General features: G+C 46.3%; 1 long non-coding RNA gene across 1 annotated transcript; it reads right to left on the bottom strand.

The window, feature by feature from the left end:
* Positions 1-18,674: 18,674 nt before the first annotated feature.
* LOC121133481 lies at positions 18,675-20,077 on the bottom strand. The gene is made up of 2 exons (XR_005870335.1): positions 19,787-20,077; positions 18,675-18,931 (listed from the first exon to the last, which is right to left on the bottom strand). It is a non-coding gene; the product is annotated as an uncharacterized LOC121133481 (long non-coding RNA).
* Between the last annotated feature and the right edge of the window lie 7,386 nt (positions 20,078-27,463).

A 27,463-nucleotide genomic window follows, 5' to 3' on the forward strand; every position in this document is an offset into this window, starting at 1 on the left:
TCAACTACAGCAATATTCAGCCCATCCTAAGTGGAGATTTAGCATTGAGGAAGTGACCTCTAAAGGCATTTGTGCAAAAAGCATCTTCTACTAAAACAAAATAGAATTTTTTTTTCATTTCATTTTTCTGTTTTGAAAGTTCACCCAGGCTGGCCTTGAACTCGTGATCCCTTGCTTCCCCATACACTTGCACAGCTCTCACTTTCCACATCTTGCTCTACAGTAGAGTAGTCATGACAATCCACACTAACATACTATCACCCAAACTCCCTGATTCATTTTTGGTGGTGTACAAATACATCATGTAACACAGCTGTGAAGTATCTCAGGAATGGTTTCGTTGTTTTTTTGGTTTTTTTTTTTTTGGTTTTTTACGAGACAGGTTTCATTGTTCTTAAGTTGGCACTGCAGTAGGGTGTCCCTTCACTAAAGAGTCTAGGGGTGTAGTTCAGTTAGTAGAGTGCTTGTCTAGTATACACAAAACACAGGATTCAGTCTCTAGCACTACATAAGATTGGGGAGGTACAGGCAATAGGATCAGAAATTCAAAGACTTTTGTTTGTTTTTGTTATTTGGGGAGGTGGTGGTGCATTCCTTTAATGCCATCACTCCAGAGACAGAAGCAGGTGGATCTTTGAGTTCAAGGCCAGCCTGGTCTATAAACCAAGTGCCAGGAGAGCCAGGACTACACAGAGAAAACCAAAAGTAGAGAGAAAAAAAATGTCCTGTGGCAAAAAGAAATAGCTAGAAGTCATTGTAGCTGTCCCATGATAAAGTGAAACACAAGCTGAGCTGGGGGTTCTGCTGCCTTTACTTAGCATCTTCAGGTCCCAGTGATGACCACATAATAGACAGTTATTGGACCAGTGTACTAAGGAAATGTTACAATGTGATAACTGACATACCAGTTTATCATACTGACTTGTTTTTTTCTTTTGGCTTTTTGAGACAGGGTTTCTCCGTATTGCTTTGGAGCCTGTCCTGAAACTCACTCTGTAAACCAGGCTGGCCTTGAATTCACGGAGAGCCACCTGCGCCACCCCACCCACCCACCTGAGTGTTGAGATTAAAGGCATAAACCACCACTGCCTGGCTATTTTTAAAGGCTTGGTCTCTTGATTCCATGTGGTCTCTGGTTCCATGTATGTGAAATGTGTAGAAACAGAAAGTAGATTGGTAGTTGCCAAGGTGTGATAAGGTTTTATGAATACCTGCCTTTCTGTTGGGGTTAATGAAAATAAAATTATATGGTGATCATGGTGCGCAACTCTGAATATACCAGCATTTAAAGAATAGGGTTAAGAATCCGGGTCAATCTGAGCGATGGTGCCTTTAATCCCAGCACTCAGGAGGCAGAGGCAGGTAGATCTATGAGTTTGAGACCAGACTAGTCTACAAGAGCTAGTTCCAGGACAGCCTCCAAAGCCACAGAGAAACCCTACCTCAAAAAAACAAAACAAAAACCAAAAAAAAAAAAAAAAAAACTTTATGGACAGCCTTGCACAGAAAGTAATTATTCTTTGTCCTGAATGATGTCATAGCAAGCACTCCTGTGGAGTGTCATATAAATCAAAGACCTGCTTATGAATACCCAAGCCTAGAGTCAAATTCTTTAAGTGAATTATTTTTATATAGCACTGTTGTATGCCACATTTCCAGAATTTGCCTTCCTTTTCAAATAAAAGGAAAGTGATAGTTTTATTCAGCTTTTTCCCCCGTGTTCTTCAGAAAACCAGGTCACAGGTAGCAGTGCTGCCATCTTCTGGTACAATCTTGTAAATTATGCTGAAAGAATTATCCTCCAGTCCACCATGGACTTCTGGGTAACAAACGCTACACCTTTCACAGAGGCATGGCAGGTTTAAAGACATCAATTGGCAATGGAGATGCTTCCTGCAGCAGGCATCCTGCACCTTCATCTATATTTGATGATGAAATCCTGTCAAGTGAGCTGTTACCAAGCAGATAGACCAATCCTGTAGGTGTCTCAGCAAAGCAGGCAAGAAATACCCTGATCGCTTTACTCCTGTATGCTCTCCTTATGCACTGTCCTGGAACAACTGGAAGCTAAGAACCTGAGACCCTGCCTGGTATCACTTGTAAATAACTTGTAAACCTCTGAGTTGAGAGTACATGGGATAGAAGAAGAGCATGTATTAGGGTTTTTTGTTTGTTTGTTTGTTTTCTTTTGTTGGTTGTTTGGTTTTTGTTTGTTTGTTTTGAGATAGGGTTTCTCTTTGTAACGGTCCTGGCTGCCCTGGGACTTGCTCTAGACCGGGTTGGCCTCAAATCACAGAGATCCACCTACCTCTGCCTCCCAAGTGCTGAGGTTAAAGGCATGCATCACCACTGCCTATCCAGAGTGTATATTTGTTTTTTAAAACTGTATATGTAATCATAATTTTCTCCTTCCCTCTCTCTAAACCCTCCCATGGACTCCCACTGGCTTGTTCTTTTTCAAATGCATGGCCTCTTTTTCTTTAATTGCTCTGTGTGTGTGTGTGTGAGTGTGTGTGTGTGTGTGTGTGTTCTGAAATACATGAGCATGTTTGGGGGCTGACTGTTTGGTATGGACAACCAGTTAGTGAGCTCTTCCCTGGGGAAAACTGCTTCAGCTATCTCTCCTGCTTTCCACATTCGTATCTGCTGTAGGTCTTTGTCTGGTGTTGAGGTCTCCTGAGCTTTTTCTCCCCACGCTTAGCATGTCTATTAGTGTTGTCCTTGTTCATCAGGTTTAGACAGCCTTGTTGAGGTTTCATGATCATAGCTTCTGACATTTCTAGAACACACAATCTCACAGCAAACTTCCAGAGAAGTGATGTAATTATAATTTCAAAAATAGATTATTCCAAGTTGTTATATGTAGAGAAGTTACACTACATATGAATTTCATTTCCGGAGTATAGGCGATGTTACATCATGATGACCCTCACAGGAGCACTAGAGCTGTAAGGGTTGAAAATGGTCACCCAGGATATAAGGGAAAATGGTTTAAAAGGAGGTGAGTAAATAATGAGAGATAGACATAAAAAAAAAAACATCCAAAAACCTATGTCCTAAATAATGATCTAAAGTTGTATCCAAAAAAAGTGGTGCTGAAAGTGGGGACTATAGTCCCAGAACTCAGAAGGCTAAGGTAGGAAGACTGCCTGGCCCAGGCCCTGGGTATGGGGTCCAGGTCCTTGGGACCCACATGGTGGAAGGAGAGAACCAGCTCCCAAAAGTTTTCCTCTGACCTCCTCACACAGGAGGATATGATCACATGTGCACACATGCAGTATAAACATTTTAAATAATTTTTTTTTTTTGGTTTTTCAAGACAAGGTTTCTCTGTATTGTTTTGGAGGCTGTCCTGGAACTCACTCGGTAGACCAGGCTGGCCTCGAACTCACAGAGATCCGCCTGCCTCCGCCTCCCGAGTGCTTGGATTAAAGGCGTGTGCCACCAATGCCCGGCGTTTTAAATAATTTCTAAATGTCATGCATGTTAAGGAATCTGGACATACTAGCTTCAAGGAACCTAGTGGGGAAAAACATCACTGTTGGGGATACTGATCATTTACCAAATGTTCCAGCTATACAAAATTGCTCATGGGATGTTAAAACAAGAATGCAATGCCTCTAACGGTGGTATTACAAATATATTATGTTAAATGTTATATTTCATATTAAGAAGGAGATTGATCAGAAAAGGTGAATCCAGCCCTAACAGACTGGATGAGTAATTCTCCTCTCTATAGATGTGATATAATAGGGTGTGCTAGTGTCTATGTCTAATACTGGCTCTTGGCAGGCTGAGGTGTGTGTGTTCCCAAGGTTGTTAGGGTCAGAGTCTAAGCCTGTCAGTTTTAACAAGTCCGGCTGGGCCACCATCCTCCTCAGGGCAGTTAGACAACTGAGAGAAAAAATAAGGCTCAATGTGGCCAAGTGGGAAGAGAAACAAGTCCAGGGACTCCCAAGTCCACCTTGAGGATTTTCGATGAGGTTGGGTTTAAGCAGAAGGCAAGATATATTTCTATATGCGTCCCAGGGCAGGGTGTGGAGCACTGACCCCAGGCCCTGTCATCTCTGCTCGTCTCTCCTTCGAGATTGTCTGAAAGTTGTCAGGACTGTGTGGAACCCTTTCCAAGAGACAAGTTCCTCTGGCTAGCACCTGGCTTCAGCTTTTCCTCTTCTCAGCATCAGATTCCTAGGAAATTCCAATTTCTTGGGGCCTGTTATTTCAACAGTCTGATATCCAAAGGAAAGGTCACAAGCATCTCTTCAGAAAGCCTTCATTCTTGCCAGGATCACTACAGAAAGAACATGTTTGGGTTATTTAACAACTCCAGGCTGGGTTACAGAAGGCGATTCTGTTTTGAAATCGGAAAAAGTAACATTGTAGGTGCTGGAGAGGTGTCCCAGCACAAAGACTTCAGGTCAGATCCCCATCACTGGGGGACAGATGGGTAGACCTGGGGATTCTCTGGGCAATGAATCCCAGTCATTGGTTACATCCCAGCAATGAGTCCGACTGAAACAGCAAGCTCCAGGTTGAATGAGAGACCTCTCAAAAAATAAGGTAAACAATAACCAACCTTTGACATAGGCGTACCTGCCCTCACAGGTACATGTACACACACACACACACACACACACACATGTGTAAAATGAAGAGTTGTGAACAAGCTTGGCTTTGATGTGACTCCTTGCTTCTTCCCATCGTTCTCTGCCATGGCCCTCTTTGCTATAGCGTGTCATCCCTTTGCCCTTTTCTTACCTGTCCTGTGGGATAGGGTTGATGGGGTCTCCACACTGCAAGTTCCCCGAGACAGGCACTCAGTGTCTCTCAGATAGATGCCTGGTAGAAACTGAACCTTGTATTCAGTTGCTTGCTGCCTTCATTCCAGTTTGGGGGGTTTAATGAGTGATTCTGAAACATGGGGCACATAAAAGCAATGGAAAATTTTCAAACCACTGGTCCATCCATCACCATTTCTAGAGATTCTGATTCAATTGATCCACGGTGGCCTAGCAGGACCTAACATGCAGCCAGGAAGGGAAAGCCTGGCTAAGGATTTCTCAGCCCTGCCACTGTTGACATTTTGAGCTGATTAAATGTTTGTTGGGAGCAAGGGGAAAGTGCTATCATGTACACAATTAGACTGCCTAGCCACATCGCTGGCTCCTCTCAGTCTGTGTCAGTAGTCTTCAGCTGCGTGTCAGACAAAAAAAAAAAAATGTCACCAGATGTCAAACAGGGCAAAATCGCTCTGTGTTTTTGTGTTGAGGACTGAGCCCAGGGCCTTGAGCATGCTAAGCCTGCGCACTGGTTACTGGATATGCCCCAGGGCCTTGTTTAGAACTCTGGTCTCTGAGTTCCTGTAAGTTACTCTATCGCTTTGGAAATCAGTGATTTTGTTTTCCACATTTGCTTCAGAGGAAGCTCCTGGACTGCCTGAGGAAAGCACTAAGGCCCTGTCAACTCCGCCCTCTCCCTTCCCTCCCTCTCCTGAGTCTTTTCTCTCAGCAGAGGGCTATGGAAGGAATCTTAAGTAGTGGATCTTTAAATTTCCTTCCAGCTCTGACATTTTGTCTTTACCTGCTGTTGTCAGCAACTGGCTGGAATAGGAGTGTGTTTTTTACGTAATACATTTATTGAAAAAAATCTACTTCCCAGTTAATTAAGAAAAAGTTAATTAATTAAAGTGCTTTATGGGTGTGACTACTGACTCTCCCTCCACCCCAGTGAGTTTCCTGGGCACCCTTCCCCATGCCCCAGCCTCCCAGAGGACAGACTAAAAGGAAGGTATGAATTGTTTTCATTCCTGAGTTACATAACCACCCTCAGTGTAGAATATGATTTAAACAGACAGGAAGAAACAGCTTTTTTATGAAAGGACTTAAAAGTGATGGATTTAGCTATTTAACTGAAAAAGAGGAGGGTAGTGGGAGGAGTTTTAAAATGTAGCTTTTAAAAAGTATAATGCTAGCATTAAATGAACTTAAATGAATTGTTTAATCTTTGGGATGTGATTTTAGTGAGTCTGTGATAATAAAAAACAACAACAAAATAAAACAACCTTTTCCCGTCCCTCCCTTTGTTTCCTTCTTTGCTTCCTGCCCTTCCTTTATTGAACTCTTCAGGAATGAAACACTGGCACAGTCCATGGGCCACATTGTGAATTGAGTGTCCTGGAGTTGGGCATCAGAGGAAACTTTGCATCACTCCCTGTAACGAACTCGAGAGAGTCACTGAGGCAGCCACAGTGAACCAAATATTTGTAGCCCTTGTGCACGGTCCAGAGAGGTTCGTCTGTTGGAGGATTGGTTCCCAGCCCACAGTGTTAATGCAAGCTGCCAGGGCCTTTTAGAGGGGAGGCCTAGTGGATATTTTCTAGTCCTACGAGCTTGTCTTTGAAGGGTGTGTTAGGACCTGGGTATCTCCTTTCTGTCTCCAGTCACAATGGTGTGAGCACCGTCCTCTACCACATGCTCCAAAGCAACTGGGTCAGTGGTTCCGGGACGGAAGCCTCTGAAACTGAAAGCCAAAATAATGTTTATCCTTTTTTTTATGTGAATTGCCTCTGATATTTGTTGAAGTAGTGGAAACCTGCTTAATACTCCTTGCCGCCCTCTTTCTCTCTCCTCCTCCTTCTCTCTCTCTCTCTCTCTCTCTCTCTCTCTCTCTCTCTCTCTCTCTCTCTCTCTCTCTCTCTCTCTCTCTCTCTCCCTCTGTTTTCCCCATCTCCATATTCAGTCCAAACGCTGTTCACAATGTCCATAGCTACTGCCTGGAACATATCTTGACTCCACTGATGCAGTTGCCTCCGCTCTGTCCTCCGCTCCCTTCTCTGCTCACTGTTTTCTGAAGGGCGCCCTCTCTATCATTTGACTCCACATAAGGGCCAAATTCCATGTGTTAGCTATAAGACTGTCCCCAGCTAATGTCCTCCTTCCTTCCCTCCACACCCAACACCATTTTGTAGTTCCTTTAAGTATGGCAGGACAATTGCTTGACACTCCTCCCCAGGGATCCATAGGAACATCTCTTTCTTCCTTCCTTCCTTCCTTCCCTCCTTCCCTCCCTCCTTCCTTCCTTCCCTCCTTCCCTCCCTCCTTCCCTCCTTCCTTCCCTCCCTCCTTCCTTCCTTCCTTCCCTCCTTCCCTCCTTCCTTCCCTCCTTCCTTCCTTCCTTCCTTCTTTCCTTCCTTCCCTCCCTCCTTCCTTCCTTCTTTCCTTCCCTCCTTCCTTCCTTCCCTCCTTCCTTCCTTCCCTCCTTCCTTCCTTCCCTCCTTCCTTCCTTCTTTCCTTCCTTCCTTCCTTCCCTCCTTCCCTCTTTCCTTCCTTCCCTCCTTCCTTCCCTCCTTCCTTCCTTCACTCCTTCCCTCGTTCCTTCCTTCCTTCCCTCCTTCCTTCCCTCCTTCCTTCCTTCTCCTTCCTTCTTTCCTCCCTTCTGTCCCTCCCTCCTCCTTCCCTCCCTCCCCCTCCCTTTTAGGTAAAGGCCTCCTGTTCAGCACTTCCACCCTCACACATCGTGTACAGAGTCCCAGACCCCTACACCCTGCTCTTGCTTTTTTCTGGTACTTATCGACTCCAAATATGCTACACAGATTTATGTCTCTGCTGTCAATTTTCCTTCACTGGGATGTAAGATGAAGACTCAGGAGGATATGGTTCTTCCTTTTTCTTTTACGTTTCTCAAGCAATTTGGGAGGAAGGAAGGGAAGGAGGGAAGGAAGGAAGGGAAGGAAGGAGGGAAGGAGGGAGTGAGGGAAGGAAGGAAGGGAAGGAGGGAAGGAAGGAAGGGAAGGAGGGAAGGAAGGAAGGAAGGGAAGGAGGGAAGGAAGGAAGGGAAGGAAGGAAGGAAAGAAGGAAGGAAGGAGGGAAGGAAGGAGGGAAGGAGGGAGTGAGGGAAGGAGGGAAGGAAGGGAAGGAGGGAAGGAAGGAAGGGAAGGAGGGAAGGAAGGAAGGGAAGGAAGGAAAGAAGGAAGGAAAGAAGGAAGGAAGGAGGGAAGGAAGGAGGGAAGGAGGGAGTGAGGGAAGGAGGGAAGGAAGGGAAGGAGGGAAGGAAGGAAGGGAAGGAGGGAAGGAAGGAAGGGAAGGAAGGAAGGGAAGGAAGGAAGGGAAGGAGGGAAGGAAGGAAGGGAAGGAGGGAAGGAAGGAAAGAGGGAAGGAGGGAAGGGAAGGAAGGAAGGAATGGAAGGAAGGAAGGGCTCGCTGAGCCTTCTTGGCCTCACGTTCTATCACTACATTGAACTGTTTTATCTTCTTTCTTCCAGAAGCTGAGGTCTGCCTTGGACAAGCAACTGAGCCTCTGGAAGTCTTTATTTTTAACTATAAGATGGGGGTTAATGAGTTATTTATCACAGGTGTAGATTAAATGAGTTTCTATGTTGAGACCACTGCTTGGCACACAAAGTCTCTGGTACATGGGCTGTTGTTATCGTTAGTACTGAACTGTCTCCTAGGACAAAAATAGCAGACACTGAGTGGAAATGTGGAAATGAATGAATGGTTTGCATTCTGTTTAGGTTTCTACTGCTGTAACAAAACACCAAAACCAAAAGCAATCTGGGGAGGAAGGGGTTTATCTGGCTTACTCCGCCACATCCTAGTTGCTCACTAAAGGAAGTCAGAACAGAAGCTCAAACAGGGCTGGGACCAGGAGGAAGGAGTTGATGCAGAGGCCATGGAGGGGTGCTGCTTACTGGCTTCCCCTCCATGGCTTGCTCAGCCTGTTTTCTTATAGAACCCAGGATGCTTTCTTATAGAACCCAGGACCACCAGCGCACCACCTACAATGGGTGAACCCTCCCCCATCAATCACTAACTAAGAAAACACCTTACAGACTTGCCTACAGCCAGATCCTATGGAGCCATTCTCTCAGTTGAGGCTCCCTCCTTTCAGATGGCTCTAGCCTGTGTCAAATTGACATGAGCATGAGCTCCTGTATGGCTAACAAGCAAAAGCTGGGAGGCAGGAGGGAACATGGAAGAATTGTGGGTCAGACACAGAAGCGTGAGTGGGAAGAGTCAGTCAAGATGGATCCTATGGACTATAAAAGCCTGCCTAGGGACAGGGTTCGTTTGGGAAAGAGTATGGAGAATGAATTGGTCACAAGGCCCACTTGGGAAAAGGATGCAAGAGATCAGGTAGGTGCATGTGCACTCACCTGGAAAGGAATGACACATCCTCTGAGCCTGCAGCCATTATCCTCCTCCTCCTCATCATCATCCGAGTAGCTATGATTACTGCAAGGGGCCCTCAGAACCAGGCTGTTCATATTCTCTCATGGACGAGGATAAACAGGCCATTAGACCCTCTTCTCAGATTCCAGCTTCTCCTTCATTCTCCTTCCTCCCAGCTATGAGTAACTCTGCCCACGCTACACATGGTCCTGGAGCTTGGGAAGTGACAGAATACAATGTGTGAGCTCTACCTGAGGAAGTGGGTACTCTACCTGAAAAGTCATTATCCATTCTGGAGTGAGACTTTCCAGTGGTCCCTTGAGGGCGGTTGGGGGGGGTGGCATTCCAAGCTCCTGTATATAACCTTTCACCCCTGCTCTGTAAGGAAGCTCAATAAACTCATTGGTTCACCAAACTAGATTTGGGTAGAATTGAACTCTTGTCTACCATTGGGGACCTATCTGAGGTGAGTAGACATTTGCAGGCATCTCCACAGGGGAAGTTCATGAAACACTTAAGAAGAGCAATTGTAGCAGCAACAGAGGGTGAGGACACTGAATGACAAAACATCAGGAAGACTGATAAGATTTTCATCATAAAGCAAATCTACAGGCCGGAGAGATGGCTCAGAGGTTAAGAGCACTGGTTGCTCTTTCAGAGGTCCCTGAGTTCAGTTCCCAGCAACCACACGGTGGCTCACACCACAGCCTTCTATAATGAGATCTGGTGCCTTCTTCTAGTGTGCAGGGATACATGCAGGCAGAACACTGTATACATAATAAATAGATAAACCTTTAAAAAAAAGCAAATCTACCAACATTTCAAAACAAGAGTAGGAAGGCCCTCTTCATACTCCACCAGCAGCAAAACTCCAAGCCATTCGAATTGGACTGAATCTTACCTACCATTATTTTTTAAATACACAGATTCTTTGGGTTTATTGTTCAATAAGGGAGCAGACTATTTTTCTTGGGAGAGAATATTTAGACTAGAAATTACCTGACTGGCTGATGAAAAAAAGAAAAAAGAGGAAGTAAGCATGGCCAAAATACAACATGAAGGCAAACACCACTAACTACACCTATTCTCATCAAACCTTGGTGGCCATTATAGTGGTTTCTCTTAAGGGTGTAGCAGACAACACCCAGTTCTCATGAAAGCCCTTCTGAGTTCTGAGAGGAGCAGACTGTGGTTTGGAAATACTGGCATTTCCAGATGCAGCAAAACCGCTTTCCACAACAAAAGGGCAAGCCTTTGACAGGGGGCAGGGGGCAATGAACACAGCTGTGGAGGGAGGATGGTAAAAATGACAACTGCCTTTTCTACATACACAAGCCACCAGTGGACAGCTCCTGCTCTTTATGCTACATTGATTTCCCTTGGGTCCAGGAAATTTCACAGCTACTTGTTAGTCTTTGATACTTGGTGGTGTTAAATATTTTAAAGCCAACAAAACCTTCCAGATTCTAACACCTCTTTGTCCTGAGGACCGCCCAGCTCCCTCTAGTTCCCAACTGGCTTCTTCTCACTAGCCTGATTCAGGATTGCCAAATCAGGTACTGTTATTCTAAAATAATCCCACATCTTCAGGGAATTACATTTCTTAGTATTTTGCAGGGCTAGAGACAGGGATTGATAGCCTAGCATGCCAGGTTCTGGGTTCAATCTCAAGCACTAGAAAGAGATGTAATTTACATTTTTCAGTACCAAAATCAGGAGGCTGGTGAAACACATATGGATATTTTATTTTATTTTTATTGTTTTGGAGGGTTCATTGTTGTTGTTGTGGGACAAGGTCTCACAAGTAGACAGGGCTAGCTTCACATTCTCAGAGATCTACCTACCTCCACCTCTGCCTCCTGAGTGCTGGGGTCATGTATCATCATGCCCAGCCTTATTGATGATGATGATGCTATTATTGATTCAACAAGTACGTTGTTCTATTCTCTGATTATTGCCACTTCTAAACAAAATGACTGTTTTTCTATAAATTTCTTTAGTGGCCAAAAGCAGATCCAGAGGAAAGGTTTCCTTGCTCTTTAAAATAAAATAGCATGGCCACTACTTCACTTCCACCTTGGAGAACACCTTTGGGGGATGCTGTCAGCAGGGCAGTGGGCACCTGCAGCCTAAGTAGGCAGCTACAGCCATGCACTTTTGGCTGCACACTACTCTGCAGGGTACTTGGAAACACTTATGTTCTTTGACACCTTGCTTTGCTTTGAGACTATGGTCATTCAACCCAGTGGTTCTCAGAGTTTAAACAGTCCTGAAGTCATTAGCTTCAACAACTCTAGGGAATGGATGGATCTGCCCCTACACCTCCTGAATCTGTACACCTCCTGAATCCCAGCCTCACAGGTGATCCAGGTGATTGCCATGGATGGTTAGAAAACTGGTGTTGTTCATTCCATGGCTTCACCTGGAGGTCTGTCTTTAGTCTTTCTTTGTCAATGTTTTACCTGTGAAGTCTCTCTGTAAGGGTACTGTGATCCTGTCTGTGACAGCTCTGACAGGCAGAGAGAAGGCTTCTTTGAATCTTCATACCTTTAAAAAGGGTAAGAACTCAGTGGGGTGGGGGCAGAAACCCCAGTAAACCCAACACCCGTAGAAGAGAAAACAACTGCTATTTTGAAGGGCAGCATAGCAAACTGAAATGATGATCATAAAGCATTTTTACTTCTGACAAAGGGACTCTCGTTAGGGCAGGTGATGGTGTGATAAACACCAGAGCAGAGCCAGGGCCCTGGGATAATAATAATGAGACAGATGAAGTACAAGGAGGGGAAGGACATTAGCTTTGCCTTCAGTTTGCCACAGTCCTGCGGGAAGAGAACCAGGAATGAGACCAAGGCAGAGACAGCAGCATCTTGGCCATTAGAACTGCCCATCGGTGGGCGCATCTGAGGGGCACTGAATCTCCGTGACTATGTGTCATAGATAGCACAGTAAAAGCAATTTTTAACTTTTAATTACATCTATCTATCTATTTACTAATATTATTTATTGTGTGTATGTGTGTGTGCACATGTATGTGGACATATGCATGTCATAACATGTTCATGGAAGTCAGAAGACAACTTACAGGAGATGATTCTTTCTACCATGAGGGTGTGTGTGTGTGTGTGTGTGTGTGTGTGTGTGTGTGTGTGTGTGTGTGTGTGGTGTAGTGTCTATGGGGTATGCATATGGTGTGTGTAGGCAGACCTTTCTGTCTTGCCAGCCAGCTCCCAAATAACCACACAGAAAGTTATTATTAATTATAAATGCTTGGCCAATAGCTTAGGCTTGTTACAAACTAGCTCTTTTAATTTAAATTAATCCATATTTCTGACCTATGCTCTACCATGTGATGGTATCTTTTTTTCAACTCAGCACATTCATCTTGCTTCTCTCTGAGTCTTGCTGGTGACTCCTCCCTCTTCTACCCTGTGCTCTCTTTTTGTCCACAAGTCCTCCCTCCCTAACCTTTCCTGCCTAGTTGTTGGCCAGTAAGATCTTTATCAACCAATGAGAGTAATTCACAGTGTACCAAAAGATTGTTCCACAGCAGGTATGTGTGTGTATGTATGTCATGTGTGTGTATGGTGTGTGTGTGTGTGTGTGTGTGTGTGTGTGTGTGTGTGGTGTGTGTATATGGTGTGTGTGTGTGTATATGGTTGGTGTGGTATGTTTCTGCTGTGTGTATTTTTTTAAGATTTATTTATTTATAATGTATATAGTGTTCTGCCTGCATATCAGAAGGACACCAGATCTCATTACGGATGGTTGTGAGCCACCACGTGGTTGCTGGGAATTGAACTCAGAACCCCTGGAAGAGCAGCCAGTGCTCTTAACCTCTGAGCCAGCTCTCCAGCCCTGTGTGTGTGTATTATGTGTGGTGTGTGTGCATGCATGATTTTATATGTCTGTGTGGAGTGCGGGGTATACATGCATATGTGTGTACTCGCATATGGAGACTCAAAGTTGATGTCAGGAATCACCATCAATCACTCTTCTGCCTTATTCATTGAGACAGGTTTCTCTATCAGACCCAGAGCTCTCCAATATGGCTACTCTTGTTAGTCAGCTTCCTCTGGGAATCCCCTACTCTGCCTTTCAATGCTGGAATAACAGGTGGGTTGCATTGACTGCCTAGCATTTATATAGTTTGTATGAACCAAGACTCTGGTCGTCATGTTCATACAAACATGAGAGCTTCAGCTGATGAGCTATTTTCCCAGGTGGTGGTGTGCAGGCCTGCAATCCTAGCACCCAGGAGACAGAGGCAGGTGGATCTCTGTGATTTCGAGACAAGCTTGGTCTACAAAGCAAGTTCTAGGACATCCAGAGCTGTTATTCAGAGAAACTCTGTCCTGGAAAAACAAAACAAAACAAAAAAATAAGATTCCTAACATAGAAGAAACAGATACAAATAGAAAAACACAAACAAACAAAGCAACAACAAAGCAATTGCACAAAACCCCTTGAGTTTGAATTGAAAACAATATGAATTTATAGTATGTTCCGTCTTTAAAACTAACAGGGGGCTGAAAAGATGGTTCAGTGGTTAAGAGTGTAAGTGAGGGCACAGTAAAGAAACTGCTGACATGACAGTTCCATGATTCGGTTAAGGTTTTTACTGGAGATGTGCAAGAGAGACCGCCAGAGGCATTTGGAGGAGTCCAGAGCAGAAAGAAGTAGACAGAACATGACCATCAGACTGGACATGGCCAGGGCTAGGGAATTGGAAGAGAACATGCAATGGAGAAAAGAGCATAGTGAAAGAGAATAAGAGAGAGTAAGTTTGGGGATGGTGAACCTGAGGAGGGTGAGTGAATGGGGAGAGATTGGTGTGGAGACTTTGAAATGTTATAGCGAGTACTTGTGAGTATAGACCGAGGGAGCCAGGAGGTCTGGCGTCATTGACTTTGATATGCAGCCACAGGCATATATGCCAATGGAGAACTACATGTCCTTTCTCTCATAAGGGAAATGACTCCTTTGGCAGATGGGAACTGGTTTCCTACGTTCCTGAAGAATGCTGGCTTTTATCTACCACCAGAAATCCTCCTTTAGTCCAGGTTGAGCTCATTCTGGATGTTTGGGCAGCCTGAGACCTGACAGAGAGCACTATTGCTGTTCCAGAGGCCTCAGGTTCAGATACCAGTGCCCTCATCAGGTGGCTGACAACTGCCTGTAATTCCAGTTCCAGGGAATCCAATGACATCTTACAGCCCCTATAGGCACCCATTAGCATGTGGGAGACATGCACACAGACACACAAATACACATAAGATAAATTTCAAAACTAACAATAACAACAACAAAACCTATGCTTCTTGGCTCAGACCTCTAGGAAGTCCCAAGACTTATTAGCAGTCCAGTGGCAGCGAGCCCTGCCCTGGTGGCCAGGATGTTCTGAAAGGCCACTTTCCATTGAGAGTGAGGAAGGAAGAGGGCTCCTTGAAAAACTGCTTACCACCAAATCTAGAACAAGAAATGGGGGTGGGGCCTGGAATGTCTGCCACCTCAGATGCCAAGGAAGTCTTCTACCACTGCCAGAAGACGCTGCAAAGGAGTTCACTGGAAGAGACTCCCTCTAGTAAAAAATGGACAGGCTTTTTAGCATTAGAAGGCAGAGCTTTAGTGAACAGAAGCTCACCAGACGTGTGTAACTACACAAGTTCATGACACCAAGCCAAACCTAAGGAGGTCATCCTTGGCGTATTCCATGTTTGAAAAGAAATGAGAGATAACTGAGTATATGCTCTGCCTTTCCTGTAGACTTGGTCACCAAATAGTAGAGATAACAGGAAATAATCAGTTCATAAGGGAAAGAATCATGGAAGGCTCTCGACAGAGCATGTGGTTAGAATATGTGAGCTGGGTTCCACACCTATCCCTCTCCCCCAGCCAAAGTGTCACCACAGACAAACTGGTTGATGTGAACGTGGCCCCAATCAGCAGCGTCTGCCAATATCACGACGTCCTAGGTGTCCTATGAAACATACTTGCCAAAATTTTCAAACAAACGGCAACTTATAGGAAAGACAAGAGACAAAATAGCGTATATAAAAGACACCACGGGAATGCATTTGGTACCATCTGTGCTGAAGCTGGAAATAAACAGAGGAACAAAAGAGTGTGACCATCACAGAGCCATATATTCCCACTCAGGTATACCAGGCAAATTCTAGGATTTTCAAGTGCGTTTAAAAGCCATATGCAGATGCCACTCCAGTCTGTGCAGCCTGGGGAGCAAGTGTGCTCTACACAGAGTTCACACCCAAATTCTTTCTGCGGTGTGCACTGTCACCACAACTGGAGGGCAGCATCTGCATATCCCTGTGTTACCTGCTCTGGGGTCCCCGAGTGCCCCCCACCATTTGATCCCCCGGCCCCACCAGCAGCCGCTTGTGCAGGGGCAAGATATAGACTGTGAACTGTTGGCACCCGTGTCTTCCCCAGACCATCTCATCCTAAGATTCCATTTCAGAGCAAGAACTCCCTCAGCTGTTGCTAACTGAAGGAGCTTCCGGGAGTTGTGATGGATGCCAGCCAGCTCTTCCATGCAGTTCCTGGAATTGTCCCTCAGGGTGGTTGAAATACTGGGGTGATTGTCCCACAGTCTGAATCAATAACAGCCTCATTTCTGTGTGAGGGAGTCTCAGGAATTTTTTTAAATCAAAAAATGGAGGCCAACCTTTGTGGAAAAACTTAGAAGACATTTCTTCCAGCCAGGAAAAACTGCCCATGTCACTCTTCTGACATCCTTTGTGGAAGGCAAAGCCATCTGAGTGGCTCTCCTACTAAACCCTCCACCAAGGTTTTTTACCAGACCCCCCCATCTTAAAAGACACAAGGCAGTGCCACGAGGGAGTGCTTGCTGGGGGCTACGCAGCGAGTGTGTAAGGCATTCATGGAGCTCTTCAGCAAACACCACACACACACCTGGGGTATGGCCATAAACGCACAGACCACAGGCTCTTTATCTAATCACCCACAGCTTGACAGCCAGGCTGCCTGGACCACAGTGTCTCCAGTACAGAACTACATCACAGACGTTCTGGTCACGGGATTCTTGGTGACCAAAGTCGAGTTGGTTCCAACAATACACTGGAGGAAATGAGGAAGCACAGCAGTAAACTGAGGAGAAGGGAGAGGTGGGGGCGGGGCGGGGAGGGGGTGCTGGGAGAGACTGCAAAACCCTTCTGCACTGGGACTGCCCACTGGAAGCATTTAATACCCACCAGCTTTCACCAGGGCCTCCATTCCCTTCAGGACCTGGAGTCCTTGTACATTCTCAAGTACCAGCTATCTAACTTTGGATCTATGATCCCAAAGCGACAGATACTTCTTATTTTTAACTTACTGATATTTATTTTAGGAGGACACCTTCTTTCTCTGAGAGGATTGCTGTGGGTTTTGAATTTTTTGGATAAATTTCCTGAGCTAACGTAGTTTTAACTTGCCAAACTGATGAGATCCAGGTCGACAGATAAACAAAACATGCTCTTCAGTGTTAAGATTGTGGCTGATTTTTATGCCCACTAAAATATATCTTTTTAAAATTAGTATAGGACTGGAGAGATGACTCAGCAGTTAAGAGTACTGGCTGTTTTTGTAGAGAATCTGAATTCAGTTCCCAGCACCCACATGGTGGCTCACAGCCGTGTGTAATTCCAGTTCCAGAGGATCTGACACCCTCTTCCAGCCTCCATGGGCAGCAACTCACAGACAAGTACATGCAAGCACATAAAATAATTTAAAAATATTTTTAAAAAGCAGCCTTTATAGGTGAGCATGGTGGCACATGCCTTTAACCCCAGCACTCCCAACACAAAGGCAGGTGGATCTCGGAGTTCCAGAACAGCCAAGGCAGACAGAGAAACCCTATCTTGAAAAGCCAATAAAACAAACAAAAGCCAGAATTTATCTAGTCTTTTCAGAGATTCCCCTCCCATCAGAAAGCAAAGGCTCCCGGTGTTTTGCAGCTGTCTGTGAAGATACCGCTTAGCAGCTGTCCACGGAGGTATCCGACATGCTGTAAGTTCCACGAAGGTACTTAGCAGCTGTCCACGGTGGTACTTAGCAGCTGTCCACGGAGGCATCTGATGTACTTTAAGCCCCACGCAGGTGCTGAGCAGCTGTCCACGGAGGCATCTGATGTACTTTAAGCCCCACGCAGGTGCTGAGCAGCTGTCCACGGAGGCATCTGATGTACTTTAAGCCCCACGCAGGTGCTGAGCAGCTGTCCACGCAGGTACTTAGCAGCTGTCCACGGAGGCATCTGATGTACTTTAAGCCCCACGCAGGTGCTGAGCAGCTGTCCACAATGTACCTGCTGCACTATAAGTCCCACGTTCAAAGGAGACATTCTGGTTTTATATGGCATTTAGAAACAAAGCCTGTTGATTTCTTTCTTTCTTTTTTTTTTAGCTTTGAAAGTTTTAGTCCTTAAATAGGAGAATCTTTGAAATGACATGCTCTTTTTAAAAAATAGGCATGAAAAGGATGGACATGAAGCTATTGCTGCCTGTCCTCCCCAATCCCCTGAGAGGACTGTGTTTTAAGAAACAGGTGAGTGTTGAGATAAGTGTTTAGATTTTGTTTATGCATCATGGTGGTGTCTATAAATGTTGATTACTTTGTACAGCTTTTTGAGAAATTTTATTTTAATATTAACTTCTAACAGTGATGGGGTAACCTACAGTGATCTTTAGATCCGATTCACAAGTACACAGGGCATTCAAATTTTAAAAGATGCTGGCCTTCATTCTTGGACAGATTCTATTTAACTGAAATTCTCTGTTCAGAAAGCAATGAATTTGCATCTTGTTCCTGTGAACCTAACCAAATGTGCCCTGTGGTCTGTGTGAGCGAAATAAAATTGAACTCGATGTTTTCCCCTAAATTATTGTAAGTGTATGATGTCTCTCAATCAAAATATTGATAGAAAAAAGAATACCTCATTATTAAAAAAAAACAAAACAAAACCTGTTTCAGGACTGAAGAGATAGCTGGGTGGTTAAGAGCACTGGCTGCTCTTCCACAGGCAGGGAGTTCAATTCCCAGCACCACATGACTCACAAATGTCTGTAAAGCCAGTTCAGGGGATCTGGTCCTTTCTTCTGGCCTATTCACATTGCACATATATGGTAGACAAATCTGCATGCAGGCAAAACAATTGTAGATGTAAAATAAAAAATATATATATGTATTTTTTTTTTTTTGGTGTTTACGAGACAGAGTTTCTCTGTATTGTTTTGGAGGCTTTCGGTCCAGCCCAGCCTCCAACTCACAGAGATCCGCCTGCCTCTGCCTCCGGAGTGCTGGGATTAAAGGCGTGCGCCACCACCGCCCAGCAAAAAATAAATATTTTTAATACCACTAGAATATCAAAATGTATGTGAGTCTTTAAAACATATGACATATTCAGCCATATTAGCTATGAAGTTCATGTCCAGATTGTAGGAAAAAATATATTATAAATGAACAAAATATCTTAAATCTTGCTTTAGATACTGGGAAGCCACATTTCAATTTTATTAACACAAGAGACAATAGCACAATGGCAAACATCAGCTTGAATCTATTCGTGCTTTTTGCGGATGGTACTGATGTGTGTCATGGGACCTCCTCGGGTCCACCGTCTGCATCCATGTCTCGTGTGCAGTGCAGTGCGATGCTTGCTCTACTAGTTCACTTCCAGGCTGGTGGACTCCAGTTGCTTCTCATTGCCCAAGCAGAGGCAAGAACAGGATGTCTGAGTCATGAGGCTGATTTAAAAAAAAAAGGCTTTATTCTAGAAACGTGTTAGCACAGCAGATGCCAAGAGCCCTTTTCTACCCTTGGAAGAGACATAATTCTGGAAGTCTGAAGAACCATGAGGCCTCCGACATCTTTCTTTACCTCTAGCCTGAACTCTCAACATGATGGGTTTTGGGTAGGAAGGTCAGAGCTGAGGGGCAGCCAAACTATCTCTGCTCTGGAGGAAGTCACTCTGGAGTCCAGTTGAGAGCTCCAAGATCTCCAGAGGATTTGCTTGCAAGTACCAACCACTGAGCTTGCCCGAGGACCGGGTGCTGAGGGCTTGAAAAGGGGCAGGCAGAAGGCAAGGACCAGGACATACTGGCATCACACGCACCGCCGCCGTCGCCTGTTCCTAGCATTAAAGTGTCTGTATGGGAGCAGCTTCACTAGGGAGCTGAAGCCACCCCTGGGAAGCTCTATGTCCTGCACCAAACAAAGAAGTGCCCAGGTTAGTTCTGGTCCCGGGTTTGAGCCCTCAGGGATTCCGAGGTGCTAATGCTGATTTCCACCGCTGCACCCTATTGACCTCCAGGGGTCGCTGTTCTGCGAACAACGCAAGACCTGCCCTTGAAACCAGGGCATCTCTCAGAATACACAGTAAAAGTAGAGGAAGGACACCAGGAGGTTGACCCTGGCTGACTCTACTCCTCGGCAGCGCTTTTGGTGTTACACCTTGGCAAGGTCCAGCCTTACTCAGTAACCCATCTTTGTCCCCGGACTCAGGAATCTGTCCTATAGAGGCAGGCCCTTCCCAATGTAGCCCATGAGAGATTAAATGCTCTCACACCCTGACGGCCATTGAGGGTCCATCTTCTCCTTACCTGCTGCTCTGTCTAGCAGGGGGACAACCATACAGCAAGCAGTGGAAAGGTGATGAGGGAGGCTTTTCTTTGCCCTCTGGACCGCTGTTTCTCTCCTGCTCTTTCCTCTTCTACTTCCTAAACAGCTTCCTCATTCTGTTGGCCAGGCAGCCTTGCATTCAACAGATGTTGCAGCTGTTCTCTGACTCTTCACTTCCTGTACTGACATCTTTCTAGCCCTCTGTTATTAAACGCTGCCTGGGATCTCATTCTTCCTGCTCTCTCCAATAGCAGACTCCTTCTACAGCTACACAATGCCCTGCCTCTAAGAGCAGAGTCAACGAATGTGTCACGTGTCAACAGTCCGTGAAGGGAGGCACTAAGTATAGGCCTTGGAAGGCAGGCTCGGCAGTACCACTTAACTCTTGGGTAGTTGTGGAGAAACTGTCTTTGTGAGCCCCAGGGCCCCAGACCTTACTGGGATTAGACAGGAGGGTGTGCTGGTGAAGGCTGTTATTAAAATGGATTCTTTTAGGCAGGGCGCGTGTACTGGGGCTGGGGAGGGCATAGCCACTGAATCTCTCAGATCTTCTTGGTTATAAGGACTGATCAAAGCCAGTGCGGTGCCTGTCTGTATAATCCTCAGATTCCACATCAGTGCTTAAAGGCATCAGATGGGGTGGGCATACGTGCTGGCTACCCATGCACTGCGTCTATGTGGAGATCAGTGATACCCATGCACTGCGTCTATGTGGAGATCAGTGATACCCATGCACTGCGTCTATGTGGAGATCGGTGATACCCATGCACTGTGTCTATGTGGAGATCGGTGATACCCATGCACTGTGTCTATGTGGAGATCAGTGATACCCATGCACTGCGTCTATGTGGAGATCGGTGATACCCATGCACTGTGTCTATGTGGAGATCGGTGATACCCATGCACTGCGTCTATGTGGAGATCAGTGATACCCATGCACTGCGTCTATGTGGAGATCGGTGATACCCATGCACTGCGTCTATGTGGAGATCGGTGATACCCATGCACTGCGTCTATGTGGAGATCAGTGATACCCATGCACTGCGTCTATGTGGAGATCAGTGATACCCATGCACTGTCTATGTGGAGATCGGTGATACCCATGCACTGTGCTATGTGGAGATCGGTGAGAAAGCCAGGCTCTCTGCCAGCGTTGGGGATGGCAGCTTTTCTCTGGCCCATGGCCACCATGAATGAGGAGCTCAGTGGCCACGGCCTTATGTGGGTGGCTTACAGTCCCCTATTCCTCAAGATTCCATGCTGCCTTCAGAGATGTCAGGGGGATACGAATAGGGATGTTGAGATGTTGTTATTGTCATGAACTCTCTGAGGAAGGTGACAGCTGGAGGCACTGAGAACCAGAAGCCTCACTTTCCAGAGGGAAACAGAGTCTCACTGGAAGAGACTTGCCCAGTGCCATTTTTGCAGTCCTTCTCAAAGACAAATACATGCATTTTGGAGACATTTGGACTGCAACTCAACTGGCTACAAGAGCTTGAAAACATACAAAGCCTAGATTTTGTGCAACTGTTGGAAGATCACAGTTGATGCTTCTTTGCTGTAAGGGCCAGAAGAAGGAATGGACACCACTGTCTCTGTCTCTGAGTGGCGGTTCAGGCACCCAGCACCATGTCCCTGCACAAAGTGATGGCGCAGCCTCTCCCAAACAGCCTGATTGCTTACAGGAAGTGCACGGCCATGACCCGGGTGTAAGGCCTGTAAAGGCTATAGGAGAGAAAGGAGGGTGGATTGTGAGGAGAAGTGGTTTAAAAAACAAATGGAGACAGCAAATTCAAAAGATCTTGTCGGTCAAGGAAGTTCTAGGACCAGGATGCAGCTCAGTTGGTAGAGTGCTTGCCTTGTGTGCACAAAGCCGTGGGTTCGATCCTTGGCACTGTATAAATCAGGAGTGGTAGTGCATGCCTGTCTTCTCAGAATTTGGGAGGCTAAGGCAGGAGGATTGCTGATTCTAGTGCAAGCCTGGATTACAGAGTAAATCCCTTGTCTTTAAAAAAAATCACATAGTGAGTTCCAGAACAGCCAGGGCTGTGTAAAGAGATCCTGTCCCCTAAAAATCAATCAGCCAATAAATAGATGAAATAATAAAAATAAATTTAAAAAAATCAAACTACCAAATAATAGTAAAGTTTTTGAAAGATCCAAAGGCGGCTCTGAATCCAAGAAAAGTAATGGTTTAGGGCCTGGACCATATTCCCTGGCCCTTTTCCTTCATTTTCTCATTTATTCCACAGAGATAGACTGAACATCCCACACAGGGCCACATCCTGTCTGGATGCCGCTTGGAGAGGACTCGGTCCCAGTTGTTCCAGTGATCAGAGAAACAGCACAAAAGACACCATCAGAGTGCAAACGGCTTTGAGTGTTTGGCTGCGCTGGTCATGCTGGGGGAACTCTAAGAAAGTAGGTCTACTGAAGACATACTTTTTAGTTTTAACTGCAGACTGTGTTTTTATGGCTGAGATCAAGACGCACACTCACGTGCACATGCTCACACGCACACGCACACATGCAAACACGCACACACGAACACGCACACGTGTGTATCACTTTATAAGCTAATGTTTTTATTTAGTGGGATGTCATGAACATCTGCACTGTGCTGCCATCTTTCCACTGGCTATGACGTATTTTCAGTAGAGTGATGTCCTATCTGGTTTGCACATTTAGGTTATTTTTACCTTTTCCCCTTGTGATAAGTAATACTGTTATGAATATAGTTGTACTACATTGTTTCTGATCTTTCTTCATATAGATTGTTAGTCATAGGGCTCTAGGACACAGTATACTGACATTTAAAACTTTCTCAATAATTCAGCAATACTAGCTGCCCCAGGTGGCTTTCTGAGATAATTTTTGGGGGTGTCTACAATAGCTGTGGCGTTGTGAGTCCTTAAGTCTGTGTGGAGATCTAGGGAAGCAAGACCAGGGTAGAATGCTTTCAATCATAAGCGCTGGGTCACCAGTCTCAGCCCCTTCGCTTGTTAATCATTGCTGTGGCCATATCAGCCTGGAGTCAGTATTTTTCTTTGGGCTGCCAGTTCACAAGTAACAGCATGGATACTTATTAACTATGAAAGCTCAGCCTTAGCTTAGGCTTGTTCCTAACTAGCTCTTATAATTTAAATTAACCAATTTTCTCGTCTTCTCCTTTATTCTATTTTTCTTTAAATTAAAAACAATCTTACTTTACATACCAGTCCTAGTTCCCTCTCCCTCCCATCCTCCCGCTCCCCCCATCTCCTCATCCCACCCCCCTTCCACTCCTCAGAGAGGGTGAGGTCTCCCATGGGGTATCATCAAAGTCTGTCACATTATTTGAGGGTGGGACCAAGGCCCTCCCCCATGTATCTAGACTGAGCAAGGTATCCCTCCATAGAAAATGGGCTCCAAAAAGCCAGTTCATGTACTAGGGATAAACACTAGTTCTGCTGCCAGAGGCCCCAGCTGGCACTCATCTTCAGGTGGTCTGGTTCAGCCTTATGCAGGTTCTCCAGCTGACACTCATCTTCAGGTGGTCTGGTTCAGCCTTATGCAGGTTCTCCAGCTGACACTCATCTTCAGGTGGTCTGGTTCAGCCTTATGCAGGTTCTCCAGCTGACACTCATCTTCAGGTGGTCTGGTTCAGCCTTATGCAGGTTCTCCAGCTGACACTCATCTTCAGGTGGTCTGGTTCAGCCTTATGCAGGTTCTCCAGCTGGCACTCATCTTCAGGTGGTCTGGTTCAGCCTTATGCAGGTTCTCCAGCTGACACTCATCTTCAGGTGGTCTGGTTCAGCCTTATGCAGGTTCTCCAGCTGACACTCATCTTCAGGTGGTCTGGTTCAGCCTTATGCAGGTTCTCCAGCTGACACTCATCTTCAGGTGGTCTGGTTCAGCCTTATGCAGGTTCTCCAGCTGACACTCATCTTCAGGTGGTCTGGTTCAGCCTTATGCAGGTTCTCCAGCTGTCAGTCTGGGGTTCCTGAGCACCCACTTGCTCAGGCCAGCTGTTTCTAAGGGTTTTCCCAACATGGTCTTGTCCCCTTTGCTCATCACTCCTCTCTCTGCAGCTGGATTCCAGGAGTTCAGCTTAGTGCTTAGCTGCGAGTCTCTGCTTCTGCTTCCATCAGCTACTGGATGAAGGCTCTATGGCGGCATTTAAGGCAGTCATAAACCTCATTATAGAAGAAGGGTACATAAGGTATCCTCTCCTTGACCAATATCTTTTATGCCTCAGATCTGTTGCATGGCTCATTACCTCATCTGTCCGTACTGCCCATGCTGCTTCCTCTGCATCTGGCTGGTGACTCCACCTTTCTTCTTCCCAGAATCCTCTCTGTACCTGGAAGTCCTGCCTGTATCTCCTGCCTAGGCCTTTCAACTTGTTACTCCGCCAATCATATCAACACATTTTCACACAGTGTACAAATATCCTACAACATCAGCGCTCATCTTTGAAACCCAGCCCTTCCCCTGTGGTGATTCCTCCCCGATCACTCTTGTGAGGGCCCAAGACAGTGAATGTAGAGCACACACCCCACCTAGAATATGGTAGAAGCGTGATGACTGTGCGCTGTCGCAGGTGACAGCTCCTTGGTTGGCACGGGCACAGATCCCTATCCTCTAGTAGCTGGTGCTTTAAGGTGCAGCCTTAGTATGTTTGACCCAACACTGGGACAGCCGAGACCCTGAGGAGCTCTGGTGATGATGGGGCAAGGGCCGAGTTCACATCCCAAAGGCAGAGAAGATAGCAGATGGTTCTGGGTGCAGAGACGTGGGGAAGGAAGGGATTGCCAAGCTGTATGGGGCATAAAGGAAGGAGGAGAGTGGGGAGGAAAGGGAAGAGGAGGCAGAGCTGAGCGTGAGAGCTAGAAGAAAGAGCTGTTTCTGTTAGTATCAGAACGGAAGGTGGAGCCAGCCAGCACAAGCTGCCTGGGAGTCTTCTGGTAGTTGTCCCAGCACCTGGATCTGAGGCTAACTCACTGTCTGGTCCTGGATAAAAAGCTCACCCTTGCTGGACACTAGTATACCCATCTGCAGAAGAGCCGGCTCTCTGCCCATCGTAGGTGCCCTCTGGTCTGGTAATGCTCTGAAGAAATCGAATGGCTTCCTAGGCTGTTCCCCAAGGAAGTGAAAATACCTGCCCAAATGGTTTCTCCTCTGGAGACAGAGGACAAGATCTGCCCTGGGATGCTTCAAATAATGGGAAGCCATTTCTAGGACTTAGAGGAACAATAAATTCAGAGGGAAGGAACTTGCTTAAAGAGAGTGACCATGTTCATTTGTTCAATGATTAAAGTCCTGCGGGGCAGTGCAGGGGACAGGCGAGCCCAGAGGTGGCAGAAGTGACTAAAAGAGAGTGACCATGGACCATGACCATGGGGACCTGGAGCACAGGAGTGGCAAGCAGGCTGGGACCTCCAAGTCCAGACTGCTCACACTGGACCTCGTCAAAGACCAGAACGTGGTACCTGCTCTAGCAGTTGAAATGCCTCTCCTGTGACTTAAGGAGTAGACCTGGTTTCCAGTCCTTGTTCATTCCCATGGCTAGATGTCCTGATGTCCAGACTGGGTTCTGTAGGACAAGCACTGGCAATGTTGGGAGCAGGTGATGTCTGTGAGGGGAGCATGATGTTGGCAACACATGATGTCTGTGAAGGGAGGGTGGAGTTGGGGTAACCGGTGTCTGTGAAGGGAGGGTGGAGTTGGGGTAACCGGTGTCTGTGAAGGGAGGGTGGTGTTGGGGTACCCATGCCCGTGAGGAGAGGGTGGAGTTGGGGTAACCGGTGCCTGTGAAGGGAGTGTAGGGTTGGGGTACCCATGTCTGTGAAGGGAGTGTAGTGTTGGGGTACCCATGTCTGTGAAGGGAGGGTGGAGTTGGGGTAACCGGTGTCTGTGAAGGGAGGGTGGTGTTGGGGTACCCGGTGTCTGTGAGGAGAGGATGGTGTTGGGGTACCCGGTGTCTGTGAGGAGAGGGTGGAGTTGGGGTACCTGTGTCTGTGAAGTGAGGGTGGTGTTGGGGTACCCGTGCCTGTGAGGAGAGGGTGGAGTTGGGGTATCTGGTGTCTGTGAAGGGAGGGTGGTGTTGGGGTACCCGGTTTCTGAAGGGAGGTGGTGTTGGGGTACCCGGTGTCTGTGAAGGGAGTGTAGTGTTGGGGTACCCAGTGTCTGTGAAGGGAATATAGTGTTGGGTACCCGTGTCTGTGAAGGGAGGGTGGTGTTGGGGTACCCCGTGCCTGTGAGGAGAGGCTGCCTTTGTAGTAAAGAAGTTCCCCTTCTGCTGGTTCCTGGTTTTCTGGCCTGCTGGTTTTGAAATGCCTGCTCTCACCACTTCCCTCTCCTACTCTTGCTTTAGCTCTGCTTCTGGTAACATACTCTCTGCTGGATCGCAGTGACGTCATGATTTAGTTCTATTTAAGGAAAGGAACATATTTTCCCTTCTTCCACTGTTTCTGTGTGATTTGGCCGGAAGGCCTTGAAGTCAGGGCGTAGGGAGGGAGCCCTAAAAAAGAGACATGGGCTGAGTCCTTGTAAGAGGGAACCTCTGGCCTCAGGGTCCCTAGTGCCTCGCAGATGCGCAGATGCTCAGCCTGGCGTGACACCCACATGACCTGTCCTTTCTCCATGTCAGAGAAAGGTGATTACAGAGTGGGGGGGGCGTGGCAAATTTACGAGGTAGCTCAGAAACATCTTGGCCCAGAAAATAAACAACCGGACCAAAGCAGAAAGAAGTAGAAGTCACCCCGTGGGCCTCATAATGACCAAATCTGGGGGTGTGTGTGCATCACAACAAGCAGTGGTAGCACTGGAACTCGCTGAGCGGGGAATGGGAGATGCCTCAGCTGGCAAAAGCACCTGTCATGAAAACATAGGAATGTGAGTTTCCATTCTCAGCTCCCACACATGTCTGTAGCCTTGTATGGGGTAGCAGGGAGTACAGAGACAGGCAGATCCCTGGGCTCATTGGTCAGCTAGTCCAGCTGAGTTAATGAGCTTCAAGTTCAGTGAGATCCTGTCTCAAAAAATAAGATGGAATATGATGGAGAGTCATTGAGGAAGATGCCCAGTGTTGACCTCTGGCCTCCACACACATACACACACTCATGTACCTCCACACCCCCGCAGAACACACACAGACGCACACACACACGCACACGAAAACCCACCAAAGGAAATGGAAATTCCTGACTCTACACTAATATAGGCAAATGAGTAAACAGAATATAAAAGGAATAGTCTTCCTTGCCCTATCACAAATGCAGATGGAATGATGGAATTAGAAAAATCACCATCTTGTGCAGAAGAAACTGTCATGAGGAAGAAGATCTGCATATTAGCTTCAAGAGCTCTTTCTCTAAGACACTTTTTAACCACAAAGGATAGAGTAAAACTTTGGGTAAAGAAACTGATAGACATCACCTTCTTCAGTTGATCAAAGTTAACACCCACCCACCACATCCAGGAAGCCGCCCTTCCCTGTGCATCAGATCAGGAGACACATGGTGTCGACTCCACAGTTTCTTCTGCACAGTTGAAGAACTGAGAGGCGAATAGTCACTCTGTATCTAACTTATCAAATAATATAACAAACTAATATGCACAGACAAAAACAAAGAACAGTGATAAAGCAATAGGAGAAAATAAAACATTAATTTTGG

This window comes from Mesocricetus auratus, unplaced genomic scaffold (assembly GCF_017639785.1).
Source record: "Mesocricetus auratus isolate SY011 unplaced genomic scaffold, BCM_Maur_2.0 Super-Scaffold_100022, whole genome shotgun sequence".
NCBI lineage: Eukaryota > Metazoa > Chordata > Mammalia > Rodentia > Cricetidae > Mesocricetus > Mesocricetus auratus.